The sequence below is a fragment of the Lynx rufus genome, unplaced genomic scaffold, assembly GCF_022079265.1.
Source record: "Lynx rufus isolate CCGP_SWC_20201006 ecotype Redwood Valley unplaced genomic scaffold, mLynRuf1.p SCAF_3, whole genome shotgun sequence".
NCBI lineage: Eukaryota > Metazoa > Chordata > Mammalia > Carnivora > Felidae > Lynx > Lynx rufus.
This window is the reverse complement of record NW_025814845.1, coordinates 45,962,514-45,970,321: the sequence shown is the minus strand read 5'-3', so window position 1 is coordinate 45,970,321 and position 7,808 is coordinate 45,962,514. Positions and strand designations below refer to the sequence as shown.

Sequence of the window (7,808 nt, the reverse complement as noted above, 5' to 3'; positions counted from 1 at the left end):
AGTGCTGAAAGAAAACAAACAAACAAACAAACAAACCCAACTTGCAGCCAAGAATACCCTATCCAGCAAAGCTATCTTTCAGAATAGGAGAGATAAAGAGTTTCCCAGACAAAGTTAAAGCAATTAATGACCACTAAACCATCCCTACAAGAAATGTTAATGGGAATTTTTCAAGTGCAAAGAAAAGACCACAAGTAGGAGTAAGAAAAGTAGGACGCACAAAATCAGTAAAATAAATATATCTATAAAAATTAGGCAAAGGATTCACAAAATAAAAGGATGCAAAGTATAAAGAAGATCTGAGATGGATATAATAGATTATTCATCCTTAAAAAATGAAATTTTGCCATTTATGACATGGATAGAGTTATAGAGTATTGTGCTAAGTGAAATAAGTCAGTCAGAGAAAGACAAATATCATATGATTTCACTTATATGTGGAGTTTAAGAAACAAAACAAATAAACTAAAAGAAAAAAAGGGAGAGAGAGAAGCAAACCAAGAAACAGATCTTTAACTGTAGAGAAAAAAACTGATGGTTACCAGAGGAGAGGAGAGTAAGGAGATGGGTCAAATAGGTTATGGGAATTAAGGAGTACACTTATTGTGATGAGAACTGCGTATTGTATGGAAGGTTTGAATCACTATATCATACACCTGAAACTAGTATTACACTGTATGTTAACTAACTGGAATTTAAATAACGACCTAAAAAACAAGGTAACAGTGGCTTTGAATGATACATTGGACCAGATGGATCTAACAGTATATTCAGAAAATTCCAGCCTAAAACAGAAGAATACACATTATTTTTCAAGTGCACATGGAACATTCTCCAGAATAGAATACATATTAAGTCACAAAACAGGCCTCAACAAATTAAAAAAGACTGAAGTCATACCATGCATCTGTTCCAATCACAATGCAATGAAACTAGTGTGCTTATTTCAGCAGCATATATACTAAAACTGGAACAATACACAGAAGATTAGCATGACCCCTACAAGAGTGATGACACAATGCTATGAAATTAGAAATCAACTACAAGAAAAAATCTGGAAAGAAAAATGTATATTTGGAGGTTAAATAACATGCTACTAAATAGTTAATGGGTCAATAAAGAAATCAAAGAGAAAATTAAAAAAATATATGAAGAATAAAAATGAAAACACAATGGTCCAACATTTTTCAGATGCAGCAAAATTTGATCTGAGAGGGAAGATAACAGCAATGCAGGCCTACCTTAAGAAGCAAGAAAAAAATCTCAAATAAATATCCTAACCTTATACCTAAAGGAGGTAGCAAAGGAAGAGCAAAGAACCCCCCAGACCAATAGAAGGAAGGAAATAATAAAGATTAGAGCAAAATTAAGTAAAATAGTAACTAAGCAAACAATAGAACAGATCAATGAAACCAGGAGCTGGTTCTTTGATAAGATCAAATGAGTTGATAAACCTTTAGCCAAACCCATAAAGAAAGAGAGAGAGGGAGTGAGTGAGAGGGAGTGAGAGAGAGAGAGACAGAGAGAGACCCAAATAACAATTTCAGAAAATAAAGAGGAGAGATAACAACTGATACCACGGAAATACAAAGAAATATAAGAGAATATCATGAAAAATTATGTTCAAAATAATTGGGCAACCCAGAAAAAAATGGATAAATTCCTAGAAACATATAAACTTTCAAATCTGAGTCAGAAATAGAACATTTGAACAGCTTGATGATCATTAATCAGTAATTGAATCAATTTAAGAAAAAAAAAAAAAAAAACTCCCAAGAAACAGAAGTCCAGGAGGAGACAGCTTTACAGGTGAATTATACCAAACATTTAAAGAAGAGTTAATAATAATTCTTCTCAAACTTTTCAAAAAAATAGGAGAGGAAGGAAACTTCCAAATTCATTCTATGAGGTCAGCATTAACCTGTTACCAGAACAAGATAAAGACACTACACAAAGAAAGGGGGTGGGGGGGGGGGGAGAGAGAGAGAGAGAGAGAGAGAGAGAGAGAGAGAACTACAGGCCACTATCTCTGTTGAACACAGATGAAAAAATCCTCAACAAAATATTAGTAAACTGAATCCAACAGTACATTAAAAAAATCATTTACCACAATCAAGTGAGATTTATTCCTGGGATGCAAGGGTATATTCACAAATCAATCAATGTGATGTATAACATCAACAAGAGAAAGGATAAAAATACTATGATCATTTCTATAGATACAGAAAATGCATTTGACCATGTACAACATCTATACATGATAACAACTCTCAACAAAGTAAGTTTAGAGGGAACATACCTCAACATAATAAAGGCCATATTTGAAAACCCACAGATAACATTATTGGTGAAAAATTGAGCACCTTTTCCCTAAGGGCAGGAGCAGAACAAAGATGTCCATTCTCATCACGTTTATTCAATACACCACGGAAATTCCTAGCCACAGCAATCAGACAATAAAAAGAAATAAAAGGGCATCCAAATTGTTAAGGAAGAAATAAAACTTTCACTATTTTCAGAATCACATGATATTACACAAGTAAAACCCTAAAACTTCCATCAAAATACTATCAGAACTTATATATGAATTCAGCAAAGTTGTTGGGGTGCCTGGGTGGCTCAGTCGGTTAAGCGTCTGACTTCGGCTGGGGTCATGGTCTCACGGTCCGTGAGTTCGAGCCCCACGTTGGGCTCTGTGCTGACAGCTCAGAGCCTGGAGCCTGCTTCGGATTCTGTGTCTCCCTCTCTCTCTGACCCTCCCCCGTTCATGCTCTGTCTCTCTCTGTCTCAAAAATAAATAAACATTAAAAAAAATTAAAAAAAATTCAGCAAAGTTGCATAGCAAGAAATCAATACACAAAAATGGGTTGCCTTCTTATATATGAATAATGAAGTAGCAGAAAGAGAAATTAAGAAAAAAATCCCATTTACAATTTTCCAAAAAGGAATAAAATACCTAGAAATAAACTTAACTAAGGAGGGGAAAGACTTATACTCTGAAACTGTAACACATTAATCAAAGAAATTGAAGATGACACAAACAAATGGGAAGATATTCCATGCTCATGGATTAGAAGAACAAATATTGTTAAAATGTCCATACAACCTAAAGCAATCTGCATATATAATTCAATCCCTACCAAAATACCAACATCAATTTGCACAGAGCTGAAGAATCAATCCTAAAATTTGTATGTGACCACAAAGGCTCTGAATGGTCAAAGCAATCTTGAAAAAAGAACAAAACTGGAAGTATTACAATCCCTGATTTCCAAATATGAAGCTGTAGTAATCAAAACAGTATGGTACTGGCACAAAAATAGATCAGTGTAACAGAAAAAGAGGACCCAGAAATAAACCCAAAATTATATGGTCAATTAATCTTCAACAAAGGAGACAAGAACATGCAGTGGGAAAAATACAGTCTCTTCAAAAATGGTGTTAAGAAAACTGGACAGTTACATGCAAAAGAATAAAACTGGATCACTTGCTTTCACCATATGGAAAAATAAATTTAAAATGTATTAAGGGTCTAACTGTGAGACCTGAAACCACAAAATTCCTAGAAGAGAAATGGGCTGTAAATTGTCTGACGTTGTCTGTAGCAATGTTTTTCTAGAGAAATATTTTGAGAGAAGGGAAACAAAAGGAAAAATAAACTATTGGGACTACATCAAAATAAAATCTTCTTCACAGCAAAAGAAATGATTAATAAGACTAAAAGACAAACAATTGAATGGGAGAAGATATTTGCAAATGACATATTTGATAAAATGTTGGTGTTTGTAGTATATAAAGAACTTATACAACACCAAAAAAAATTCAACTGAAAAATGGGCAGAACACATGAAGAGACATTATTCCAAAGAAGACCTATAGATGGCCAAGACACATGAAAAGATGCTCAGTATCAGTCATCATCAGGCAAGAGCAAATCAAAACTACAATGAGATATCTCACATCTGTTAGAATGACTAAAATAAAAAACACAAGAAATAAGTGTTGGTTGAGGATGTGGAGAAAAAGGAACCCATATGTACTGTTGGTGGCAATGCAAACTGGTGCAGCCTCTGCGGAACACAGTATGGAGCTTCCTCAAAAAAACTAAAAATGGAATTATCATACAATCCAGAAATTCCACTACTGATTATCTACCCAAAAATATGAAAACACTAATTTGGAAAGATATATGCATCACTATGTTTATTGCAGAATTATTTACAAGAGGAAAATTATAGAAGCAGCCCAACTGTCCATCAATAGATGAATAAAGATGTGATATATATATACAATGAAATATTACTCAGCCATAAAAAAGGATGGAACCTTGCTATTTGCAATGACATGGATGGAACTAGAGAGCATTATGGTAATTGAAATAAGTTAGTCAGAGAAAGACAAATACTGCATAATTTCACTGATATGTGGAATTTAAGAAACAAAACACATGAACACAGGAAAAAAGAGACAACCCAAAAAACAGACTATTAAAGTAGAGAACAAACTGATGGTTACCAGAGTGGAGTTGGGTGAGGAGATGCGTGAAATAGGTGAAGGGGATTAAAAGTATACTTATCATGATGAACATTCAGTAATGTAGAGAATTGTAGAATTACTATATTATATACCTGAAATGAGTATTACACGGTATGGTAACTATAGTGAAAATAAAATTAAATAAACAACATACATACATACCACACCCCATAACATGCTGAATATGCTGAGAGAGCAGATCAATAGCAGAAAAGATATATGGAAGATGTCCTAATTGAATGTGGGAACCCTTTTCTATGGAAAATGATAGTTTAAGACAGGACACAAAGTGATCTATGTGAAGCAACAGGGTGGTACATTTACAAAGATCAGAAAGAAAAATGTCTATTGAGATAAAAAAGCTTAAGACTATGTAACCCAAAGTGCTGTCTCTTTTGAGAATCCAAACTGAGACTACTGTTCTCACCATTTTCAGTGGTTTCATTAAATCTGATAAGTGTAGAACGTCAGAAAATTTTGAGAAATACAACTTTTTTGTTTACATTTTCAGCAGTTAGAAGTTCTGCAATGACTGATGTGAATTTTATTCACCTTCATATCCCAAGGTAAAGTGAAGTATGTGTTAGAATATAAGTGCTAATTAAATATTTGGCAATGAATGAAGTCCTATTGGGATGAGAGAATAAAGATGAACATGAAATCTTTAGAGTATGTGATAGGCATGTCACAAAACAGCGACCATGATACAAAAATAATCCAATACAGGATAATATGAGAAATGCCCTTGCAGAAGAGAAGAAATTTCAGTGATTCTTAACCTTTTAGAATTATGAACCTTTTGAAAGACTGAGAAAAAATGACCATATATGCATGAATGAGTGTGTACACACACATACACACATCCAGTGATATTTGCTTTCAGTTTAGGGTAATTACATACCATCTAAAGCCCTTCCTTGATCTCATGAGTGTTGTTTTTCTTTTTAATATAGGATAATAATATTTATCCACTCTGTCCCGAAAAGTCATGTTTTACACCTGTGTCCCATGTTTTACACCTGTGTGTAACTATTAATAGTCCTCAATTTTTGCTCCACAAAGAGAACCATGAACAAAATGGAAAAAACATCTATTGAATGGGAGAATATATTTACAAGTCATTTACCTGATAAGTGGTTAATGTCCAAAATATGTGTTACTCCCAACTGCAAAGAAAATTTCAATTAAAAATGGGCAAAGGAGTTGAATTTTTTCCAAAGACGACATACAGATGCCCAACCAGTACGTGAAAAGATACTCAACATCACTAATCATCAGGGAAATGCAACAAAAATCAAGACCAAAATGAGTTATCACTTCACACCTGTTAGAATAGCTACCATCAAAAAGACAAGAAATAAAAAGTGTAGGTGAGAATAGGGAGAAAAAGGACCCCTCATGCAGTGCTGTTGGGACTGCACATGGGTACAGCCATGATGGAAAACAGTAAGGGGTTCCACAAAATTTAAATATAGAATTAACATGTGATCCAACAATTCTACTTCTGAGTATCAGAAGAAAATAAAAACACTAACTTGAAAAGTTTTCTTCACTCCATGTTTATTGAAGAATTATTTATAATAGCCAAGATATGGAAACATCCTAAGTATCCATCAATACATTAAAGGATAAAGAAAATGGAGTATTACTCAGCCATAAAAAGAAGGAATTTGCCATTTGTGACAATATGGATGAACCTTCAGGGCATATGCTGAGTGAAATGAGTAAGATAGATAAAGACAAATACCTTTTGATCTCACTTATATATGGAATCTGAAAAAATGACACAAAACAAAACCTAATCCAAGCTCATAGATAGAGAACAGAATGGGTTTGCCAGATGTCGGGGGTGAGAGGTAGGGGGTGGGCAAAATAGGTGAAAAGGATCAAAAGGTTCAAGTACATTTCCACTTACAAAATAATTAAGTCAAGGGGATGTAATATATAGTATGGTGATTATAGTTAATAATAATGTATCGTATCTGAAAATTAAGAGTAGGTCTTAAAAGTTCTAATCACAAGAAGAAAATTGTAATTGTATGGTGTTGGCTTTTGACTAGACTTATTGTGCTCATTTTACAATACATATAAATGTTAAGTCATTATCTGTATGCTTGAAACTAATGTTATACGTCAGTGAGGTCTCAAAAAAAAAAAAAAAACCTAAAGAACTATCCCTCTAATCATAAACTATTATTTTCCCTCAAGAAAAAGCATACTTCTCTTGCCTAAAATTATACAAATAAAATTCTTCAATTTCACAGGAGCTCCAGGGAATAAGCTACTAGGTGCCACCTTGCACTACAGTTTTCAAGAACTTGGAAAGGGGAAATTTCCATCCTGATTGTTGCCTTTGCAATATACTCAGCTGCCAAGACATGGTGAGGGACATAGGTCTCAGCCACCTTTTGTGGTCATGGCTAATAAGCCTGAAATACTGTCCTCCTTCACTACAGAACCCTGGACACCCACCAACCAACCAGCTTTCCTGGGTATACCTACTAGGTTCGGGCCTTTAGAAAAACAGGTTACTTCTTTATTCATTTTTGAAAAGTACTGGAGCGAAAGTTAACACCAAAGGCAAAACTAACAGAGTTCTGATACTACCAAAGCTAAGTGACTTGCCCACGTTCTCAGATCCCAGAAGGATTACATTCAGGATTTAATTACATTAACCTGGTTTAAAATACAAATTTTTCAGGAATGCTAAATTCATTGAGACCTGGCCAGTACAAGTCTTGTTTCTCTGTAACTTGCATACTTGGCTTCATATCCAGCTTATGTTCCTAGACAACAGCCTAGTCATACTGATCTCTAGGCCAGTGAATAGGCTGTTTCATGTGCTTCTAACATGCTGTCCAGCCTTCAACCCTTCATCTGGATGATTGCTGGCTGCTTTTTTGTCCTCAGCATAAAAAAAACGTAAACAGTGTCGGCCTATTGGAAGGGAGATAGATTATATGTTCACTCTATTAAAATATCTGAAAGCATCAGTGTGCATAAACCTACACACGTATATATTTGTACACACACACTGAGTAGGCACAGTTCAGTCACTCAAGCATCAGCTATGGAAACAGATGAGCAGAAGTTATAAATTCAGATGTCTGTTGAAAAGAATTAGCATGAAGGATTGCTGGAGCTGGTAGGGCAAGTCCAAAATACATGAGGCAGGGTCAGGAAAGGCAGGCTGGAACCCCGATGGCCATGGCTGAAACTACTGTCCATAGATGCAATTTCTTTTTCATCAGAGACGCCTCAGCGCTTAAGGC

At 34.7% G+C, this 7,808-nt stretch overlaps 1 non-coding gene across 1 annotated transcript; it reads left to right on the top strand.

The window, feature by feature from the left end:
* Nucleotides 1–937: 937 nt before the first annotated feature.
* LOC124521426 (U6 spliceosomal RNA) lies at nt 938–1,045 on the top strand. The gene has a single exon (XR_006964519.1). It is a non-coding gene; the product is annotated as a U6 spliceosomal RNA (small nuclear RNA).
* Nucleotides 1,046–7,808: the final 6,763 nt, after the last annotated feature.